Here is a 9,658-nt window from a genome sequence, read left to right as displayed (position 1 = left end):
GGGCGTGTCCGCCCGAGGCAATTGAAATGGGGCGTGTCCGCGCAAGCGCACGTTGCACTCGCTGGCGGCGTCACGTGCGGGGGCGGGGCTGGGCAGGATCCCGCAGGCGGTAGGGGGCGTGGGAGGTAAGTGCGCGCGCGCCTGCTCGTCTGCAACCTAGCAGTCGCGCGGGGCGGGGCCGCGTGCGCGGGGTCGGGGGCGCGCGGGCCGTAGCTGACTGGGACGCGGCGGCGGTTGGCTGTGGCTGCTGAGAGTCCAGCCAGGACGCTGAGACGCGGCTGCGAAGGCACCCTCTGGCACCAGCAGAGGCGGCGACACCGGTTGAGGCGGCGGTGCAACGCGTGCTGGGCGGGTGCGGCGGGGGATGTGCCTGCCCAGGCCGGGCGGAGTCTCTCTGACAGGGCGGGGGATGCGCGGCGGCCGCTCGCCCGGACCCTAAAGCAACTGGGCCCACCCTCCCGGAACAGTCCGACCCTCGGTGGTCTCGGCCTCTGCTGTCTCCTCCGGCCTGACCCTGGGGCCGAGGCTAGGAGGCGGCTTCCGCCGAAGAGGAGGGGGCTGCGGTGGCCACCGCGGCGGAGCCAGAGGTAAGACCCGCCCAAGCCGCCCAGCGGCCCTGCCGCCCGGCCCGGCCCACGTCTCAGTCTCTCTCTTTGGCTCCTGCGGGTCCACTCCGCCCCGCCCCAGCGGAGACGCCCCGCGAGCGGGTCTGCCCCGCAGCTTCCCAGATACCCGATCGCTGCCCAGGGTCCCCAGTAGACCCCACCCATGGTATCTTCCATTGGCCAGACACCCCCCCGGCCCTCCAACCTCTCCTGGGGTTCTATCATGGGCCTCCTCTCTCCACTCCAGTACACCCTATTGGAACCCCCTTCGGACTCTTAGACGCTTAATGGGGCCTCGGGACTCTGTTACATCCTCCCGTGAGCTGACTGGATCACAATTTCTCAGACCCACTTACGGCTCCCCCCTAACCCATCGAGACCCCCTGGTCCAGGGCAGATCCGTCGTGGCCACCCTTCTCAGCGGACCTCCTAACCGCCACCCCCGGCTGGCTTACCGCCCAGCCGACTAGCCCTTCCCCTACCCAGTTCGGCTTTCCCATAGTCTATTTCGTGATGCTCTTACCTCCCTAGAGATCCGGTATCAGCCCCTCTATAGCTACCATCAACTGCCTGCCGCCTCTTCCCCCGACTCCTGCTGTAGCCTCTCCCACAGACCTCTTCTTAGGCAGACCTTAGTATCTTTCTCCCCGCTCGTGTTCCTTTCTTTGATTGGAAAGACTTTGCCATGAAATCCTGAAGGGGTGTTACCCTAGAATATTCCCTCCGTGAGGATTAAGGGAACCAACTGATACCCAGGTTTGAAGGGTTTAGTCTGGTGGCTATAGAGAGTGAGAGGAAAGAGCATGGAAACCCAGGGCGGGGGTGTGTGCTACTGTAAGATCACACAGCCTGCTTCTCATCTTGTCTCTTTTCTAGAATGTGTGAGGTAATCCAGATCCTGACAGTTTTGGCACTTTTGTAAGGATTAAATCACATATCACTAATGAATAAAACTGTGTCTCCATGTGTTATTATTTGCTTCACGTTCTTGTAGATTTTAATATATCTTTGGCACTGTTTTTGAAGGATACTCGGGTGTTTTTTTAAATTATTACTTTATTGTTTTTCAGTTTGTTGGAAAAGTAAGATTTGTAGTTTTCCTTAATCCCTGAACGTTTTATTGCCAGTTCGATAATAAAGTTCTGTTACTTGGTGCTGCTGTCTTGCTTTTCCAAGGAACAAGTACGGTTACCAGGCAGTGTTCACCAATGTCATTACCAGCAGCCTTCTCAGCAGTAATAAAATATTGAATAAAATAGTTTATTGAACTCATGAGCTGTCAGGAAGGAAATGTGATCTTACACTGAATGATGAGTGCATAATTTTAACGTTGGTAGAGGGATGAAGTATAGAGGGGTCTTTGTAGTCAGTACTTTAAAATTTTTTATTTTGTGTGTGTGGAACTGAGGAGGGAGAAAATCATATGAAAATTATAGGTCATAACTAGACATAGTATAAAAGTCAAAAGTTTCAAAAGATTATGCAGTAAAAAGTTTCTCTTCCCCATTTATTCGCCAGCCACCCATTTTCCCTCCTTAGACGCAACCATTATTTCCATCTTTGTGTGTGTCCTTCTTGTGGTATTTCTGGCGTACAAAGTCTATACATTTATATTTTTAAAACACTCCACAGACAAATGCTTGCATACTGTATATCATCTCTATAGCTCCCCCCTCTCCCTTTAATATTAGATCCTCGAGATTATTCAACAGTAGTACATTTGGAATTGCCTCATTTACTGGCTAGATAGTATTCCATTCTGGTGATCTTGAGGTTATTTTCAGTCTTTGTTTTTACAGACAATGCTATGTGCTTTTCTCTTAAATATATCAGCTGTTATATGTATGTTTTAAGTAATTTTCAGGATTCAAAAAATTTCCTGATGATTCATTTATGAACCTACAAAAAAGGATATAGTTAAAGTAAATTTCTCATTGAACCACTCACTGGGCTTTCATAGAGTTACTAGCTTTGATAGAGTTTATATTTTATCGGATTTTTTATAATGTTTTATTGGTCTTCCCTGGTGGCTCAGTGGTAAAAGAATCTGCCTGGCAATGCAGTAGCCACAGAAGATGCAGGTTCTATCCCTGGGTCAGGAAGATCTGGAGGAGGGCATGGCAACCCACTCCAGTCTTCTTGCCTGGAGAATTCCATGGACTGGCAGGCTGTAGTCCATAGAGTCTACTTAGCATACATGTACATAAATGTTTATGTTTATTTATAACTTACCTGATAGTTATTGAAGGATTTAAAGGAGGGGACTGAAATGATTTGCATTTTAAAAAGATCACTCAATCTACTTTAAAGAGGGTGGATTTAAAGGCAGGCTAAAGGTGTTGGGGGCATTAAATGATAATGGTGCAGCTTCTTCATTTAAATTTTGAGAATAGACAGGATTTGGTGATTTCACTGGATTTGGTATTAGACTGAGGGTTCATAGAGGACAAGATCTAGGTTTCTAGCTTGTGCCTTTCACTGAGGTGGGGATCTGTATGAGGGAGGAGTGGAATTTTTGTTTTTATCAAGAAAGAGGATTTCAATTTGTGATATTTTGAGTTTGGATGACTGGTGATTATACTTCTAGTAGATGTAGATGGCCAATAGGCAACTGGATTTGTGGCTTAAGCTCGTTATTAAGTTCTGGGTTGATAGTAGGTTTAGGTGAGAGGAGAAAAGATGTAGGATAGAAATTTAGCATTTATAGTACACATAGAATTGAATGTCTAAGCTATTAATAGTAAATTATGTGGTTCTATTCTGTAAAGAATCTTGTTATAGTTTAAACATCAATAGGTTCACTGTCTGACAAGACTTTTCAACAGTGTTTTCCTTTGAGTGATATATAGTTCTGAGGGAAATGGAAGTAAACTTAGGTTTTTAGAAAGGAAAAACCTCAGTAGAAGTTAGCACTATAACCCCATTTTTTCTAAGTGTTTAGATTATAGTATTGTAAAAGTTGTTCAGTCTTCATCGTTTACAGAGAAGCATAGGAGCTTGGAAAATGTTGTTTGCCAAAAATATTAAGTGTTTTAGTTTGTATGATTTCTAGCTATATTAGTAATAGAGTTTAGTTGAAGGTTTTTTGGTTGTGTTTTTAAACCATGTGATTAAATGTGTGCTCAGTTGCATTCAGCTCTTTTCGACCCTAGGACTGTAGACTGCCAGGCTCCTCTGTCCATGGAATTTTCCATGCAAAAATACTGAAATGGGTTGCCATTTCCTCCTCCAGGGGATCTTCCCAACCTAGGGCTTGAACCTGCATCCTTATGTCTCCTGCATTGACAGGCAGCTTCTTTACCATTGTGACATAACATTGCCTTAGTGTATTTATAAGTCTTGAGCTGCCTTGTAGAGCTCTTGCCTTTACTTTGCTGCTGCTAAGTCACTTCACTTGTGTCTGACTCTGTGCGACCCCATAGACGGCAGCCCACCAGGCTCCCCCGATCACTGCTAATGGACATTTAATCTTGGATTCACATTTCAACAAGCACTTCACAATATGTACAAAATAAAACTCAGCTCTGCCTCCCTTCCCTCCAAAAAGCTGTGGGGGTAGAAAGAGACAGACAACAAAATATTTTCTTTCAATTTCCTGTCTTGATGAATGGTACCACTCTCTCCTCATGAAGCCTTCAGGAAGCTGGAAATCATCCTCCACTCCATTGTGTACCATACTACCAACATCCCTAAGTCCGGCACATTCTCCCTCAGATATTTCAAATCACTGTTATTGCTATTTTTGTTGTCTCTATTTTAACCCCAAATGTCTGTTGGTCTTGTCCTCTCATCTGCCTTTGTTTTGCCATACCCTCTAGTTCATTCTCTGCACTGCTGCCAGAGTAAGTGTTCTAAACTGCTCTTTTAGTTAGGCTCTTTCGTGTGCAAGGAAGAGACTCAAGTTACCTTAAATAGAGGAGTGCTTCCTGAAAGAAAACATGCACAAGGGAATGCAGGAAAAGTTAAACAGCTTGATCTTAGAAAGAACGTGAGCTTAAAAATAAAACTGGAAGCCGGAAAAGACAGATTTCACTCTGAGTGAGTGAGTGAAAGTTGCTCAGTCGTGTCCAACTCTTTGTGACCCCATGGACTATACAGTCCATGGAATTCTCCAGGCCAGAACACTGGAGTGGGTAACCTCTCCCTTCTCTAGGGGACCTTCCCAACTCAGGTATTTCACTCTAGTGCTCTACTGTTAACTTGTCTTAGCTACTTTTTCTGTTTCATTTTGTATTATTTTTTTCTCTGTACTCTAATCACCCTCTTCCCCCCGCCAGTCTCACAGCTTTCATTTATTCTTAATTTTTGTCTCCTTATAACTGCCGTCACTCCCATGCTAATATCTTGCCTCCTGGCTACTGTCTCTTTAGCTTAAGCTTCTGTTGCTAACTTCTTCCTAGGATTTTCTGGTTTGAATTCCCAATAAACAATCTTGGGATTGTTTAATCTTTAATCATGGGCTGCTAGCAGGTCTGTGTATTGGGTCATGTGACCACTCCTAGCCATTTAGTGTTGACTGTGTGTTTATTTGTGCATGTGGATGTGAGGCATGCACAAATAAACATAGTGAAAAACATGGGGCAGCGTGCAGGGTAACTTCTTAGAAAAGGGGGTTGTAAACATGGCAGGCACCATGATTGACATGGTACAAATAAACATCTAATCATGTCCTTTTTTGTTGAAAGATCTTCAGTGCTTTATTGAAGTTGCTCAGTCATGTCTGACTCTTTGCAACCCCATGGACTGTAGCCTCCCAGGCTCCTCCTTCCATGGAATTTTCCAGGCAAGAGTACAGGAGTGGGTTGCCATTTCCTTCTCCAGGGGATCTTCCCGACCCAGGGATCAAACCCAGGTCTTCAGCATTGCAGGCAGATGCTTTACCATCTGAGCCACCAGGAAAGCAGTTCAGATTAAAGCTTAAACTGTAGCATCGCATGTATGTGAGATCATTTGTGCTCTGACTCTTACTAGGCTTTGCTGTCTTCCTTAAATTCTTTGATCCACTCATTGAACTTAGGTCTTTGCATGCTCTCTTCCCTTTCCTGTATTTCTCTTCCATCTTTCTTTGCTTGGCAATCTGGTATCTGATCTTCAAGTCTCAGTTCAGGTGTATCTTCAGGAATCTTTACTTCCTCCAGGTTAAGTTAGGTATTGCTCCTGTGTGCTCCTAGAATGTAGTGCTTGCTTCTTTCTCAGCTCTCTAATGAAATTCCTAATAGCTTGTCTGTTTTCTTCACTGGGCTGTAGCTTCTTTGGTATTGGTGCAATATAGTTAGGTTTTTAGATTGAGGATTTGTAAAAAAGAATATTCTTACTATAAATTATAATGTATACAGAAAAGTACACAGATCATAGATGTACAACTCAGTAAATTTTCACTGAGTGAACACACAAATGTAACCAACACCCATATCTAGGATAATACAGGATAATACTACAGCCTACAAGGCACCTTATGCCCTCTTCTGGTCAATAGTCCAGTTCAAAGAAGATTTAATTTTAAATAGGAAAACTCTTTTAACAGATTTCTCTACATATTTTGTGTATTTCTTTAGATGTACAAGAGACATAGACATTAGAATTTTGATCCTATAGAATGCACATGCATAGAGTTTATATTACACAATGTAATTTTGGCTTATTTTTGTGCAGTAGATAAATTCAAAGTTATAACATTTTAAGATTCAGTTATGGGGTGTTTGTATTTAGGTAGATTTTCTTGTTTGTAAGTTTAATACCTTAGAGCAGCAGAAAAGAATTGATAGACCAAAGAATATTTGCTTAAAATAGCCTGTTTTGAGTGAGGAACGTGCTTGAGATGGGTATAGTAAACATGTAAAGCACTTTCCAAATGGTGTTTGGCCTCTGGGTTTTAATGTGAATTATGTTGCTAGCATATTTTGGCAGTGGGGTCATCCAACGGGCAACTGGAGTATAATTTTACATGTACAGTGAGGAAGGACTAGCTGTCCTGTGTCATAGACAGCTGGCCTGCTAAGAATTGGGTTTTTTTTTGTGTGTGTGTGTGTGCAACTAACAATAATTTTAGAGAGTACTTTTTCTCTGTTTTGATTTTTCTTCAACTTTAAGATTAAGTGGCGCTTTGAATATGAAGGAATTCTTTTAAACAATCCTTTTCCACAGGTGGACTTTTCTGTCGGTAAATATTGAATTTGTTAAGACCAGTTAAGTAGAAAGAATACAGTAAGTACTCTATATATGAACCTTGAAGTTGTGAACTTTGAAAGATGGGAACATGCCTTCCATTAGTGTCAGGCATGAGTGAACTTGCAGCTTGTTCTCTGTCTCCTGTTGCTGATGGTCCTTCAGTTTTCCCGTGTCCCACAGTCGGCCCCTACGGGGTATTACCGACTCCTCTCCCTCCTGTCGTCAGGGACTCTTCTTGCCTGTTCACTCAGTGCCAGCCCATGTATGCCAGCCTTGGACTGCTGTACTCTTCAAGGCACTGTACTGTAGGATTAAAATTTTTATTTTTTGTTTTTTAGGAATTATTTGTGTGAAAAGTATTATAAACCTATTACAGTGTAGTACTATATAGCCGATTGTGTTAGTTGGGTACATGGGCTAACTTTTTTGGACTAATGAACAAATTGGACTTACAAAGACACTCTTGGAACAGAAATCCTTCATATGTAGAGGACTCACTGTATAGACTTTTAAGCCTGGATTTCCAGCTTTTTTGATTCAGTTTCCAACTTTATCACTTATGAGCTGTTATTTGTAGACAAATCACTTAACATTTCTGAGCTTCAAGAATGTTCATCTCGTAAGATTATCATAAGAGTTAAACAGTTACGTAAAGTGCCAAGCGCGTGGTTGATACTCAACAAGTCTACTTTTTCCTTCTTGAATATGTCAATTTCTTGTTATGTTTAAATATGAGATCAAGAATTTAAAGTGTTGTGTAAATAAATGGCCGTCAAAGTTTTTTGCTAGTAGAAGTAAATCTTTGGATAGTCTGCTGGCTGACTTTGAAGTGTGACCATATTTTTCAATTCAAATAAATCTCTGAAGAGAAGCTTTTCTTAATATCTTAGTATATCAGATTAATGGATGTTAGAATGTCTTTTGAGTCGGTGTGAAGTGTCATAACAAATGTTCTGTTTGCCAATGACAAACATTCCTTAAATCATTGACAGATTGTAGTACTATTGCTGTGTGTAGTATGTTTGAAATCTGTTTACTTATATTGATTAGATGATAGTGGGCTGAGTAGTCTCTGATTTTTGTGTTTTTTTTAAGGATAGTAACTTCAGTTTATTTAGTTTATTCCCTGGGTTGCCGGATCTTAGTTCCCCAACCAGGGATTTAATCTGCACCCCTAGTAGTAGAAGCATGGGGTCCACATTGGACTGCCAGGGAATTCCTGAGGGGTATGTGTGTTTTAATGTAAGGGAGAAAGTTCTTTAGATAACTGTGTGAGTATGAGTTTATAAATGATCTTGAGATTATGTGTTTTCCTTATCTTCTTTTGCAACTCTGTCTTACTATAGTTTTCTTCCTGCTTTCTCCCTACTTTTTTTAAGTACTTAGGAAATGTTGAGGGACTTCCCTGGTGGTCTAGCAATAAAAACTTTACCCTCCCACAGGTTTGATATCTGGCTGGGGAACTAAAAACCTGCATGCTGTATGCTATGGCAAAAAAAAAAAAAATGGAGATGTTGAAAGAATAGAACAAAGAACATTGTGAGTCTACCACCTAGATTCAAAAATTAACAATATGCCATCCTTATTTGCTTTATTGTTTTTTGTGTGTAGGTGTCTGTATATACTTTAACTGAACCTTTTGAAAGTTGTTGCTATTTTGACTTCTACCTCAAAATACTCGAGTATGTATCTCCTAAGAAAATATTCTCCGTGTCACCACAGTGCCATTACCAACACATAAGAAAAATAAGAGTAATTTCCTGATAACATTTAATATTCAGACCACATTTAACCCTTCCCAGTTTTTCAAACTGGAATTCAGTCAGTATTTTTGCATTGCATTTGATTTATCTTTTTAGTCTTTTTTTAATGTAGAAAAGTTTCTTATTCCATTCCTTTTTCTTATGATATTGAAATTTCTTTGACAAGACTAGATCTTATAGAATGGCCTGTTTTCTAGTTATCTAATTATTTTTTGTGCTTTTGCTTAACTGTTTCTCTGTCCCCTGTATGTCTTGTACACTGGAAGTTACAGTTTAAAGGCTTGGTTATGCATGTTAAAAAGTTTTGGCAAGAGTACATCATAGGCAACATGGGAGGTGGTGGTGTTTCAGGCGCTCAGTCGTGTCCAGCTCTTTGTGACCCCATTGACTGTAGCCCATCAGGCTCCTCTATCTGTGGGATTTCTCATGCAGGAGTACCGTAGTGGGTTGCTATTTTCTCTTCCAGGGGATTTTCCCAATCCAGATATCAAACCCATGTCTCCTGCCTTGACAGATGAGTTCTTTACTGCTGAGCCACCAGGGAAGCTATATAATGTCACTATTAGTGATCAAAGTTTTAGGAAATTTAAAGTGATGTTTGCTGTATCTTTCCATTGTAAAAGTGTATTTTTTTCTTTTATGATCATCAAGTACAATAGTCTGTGGGGGTGATACTTTGATATCTTACAAATATTCCATTCTTCATAATATTCTTTACCTGGTGATTTTAGAATCTTTTGTGAGCCTTGGGCAAATCAGTTTTTAACTGAAGGTTGAAAATGGTGATTTTTCTAATTCCGTGATTTTTTACGTTTATTGTCTGTAAACAAATGATTTATAACTTTCATCACCTAGGAGTGAACTGCAGTTCTTCCTAAAAGGGCAGAGTAAATAAATGCTTAAGTCTTTCTTGTCGAATTTTCAGAGTGATGAGTTGGTCTAATAGTCATCTACAGTGGTGACAAATGAGTTTGTTAATCATCTCTTTTTTATTTGTTGTATTACAATTACTTACAACTGTTCTTTTACTTTTAGATTTTATTGAAGTAGATTTACAGAGTTGTGTTGATTTCTTCTGTACAGCAAAGTGACTCAGTTATATGTATTCTTTTCCATTATGGT

At 41.4% G+C, this 9,658-nt stretch overlaps 1 protein-coding gene across 8 annotated transcripts in view; it reads left to right on the top strand.

The window, feature by feature from the left end:
* Window positions 1-181: 181 nt before the first annotated feature.
* MYO9A (myosin IXA) overlaps window positions 182-9,658 on the top strand; it is a 244,476-nt gene continuing 234,999 nt past the window's right edge. For all 8 annotated transcript variants that reach the window (XM_088839960.1, XM_088839959.1, XM_088839961.1 and 5 more), the window contains exon 1: window positions 182-587. The gene's annotated coding sequence lies outside the window, so the exon portion shown is untranslated. The remainder of the gene's footprint in view (window positions 588-9,658) is intronic.

The sequence above is a fragment of the Moschus berezovskii genome, chromosome 9 (genome assembly GCF_049115385.1).
Source record: "Moschus berezovskii isolate FMDL1 chromosome 9, NW_MosBer_1.0, whole genome shotgun sequence".
Lineage (NCBI taxonomy): Eukaryota > Metazoa > Chordata > Mammalia > Artiodactyla > Moschidae > Moschus > Moschus berezovskii.
This window is presented reverse-complemented; position numbering and strand designations above follow the sequence as displayed.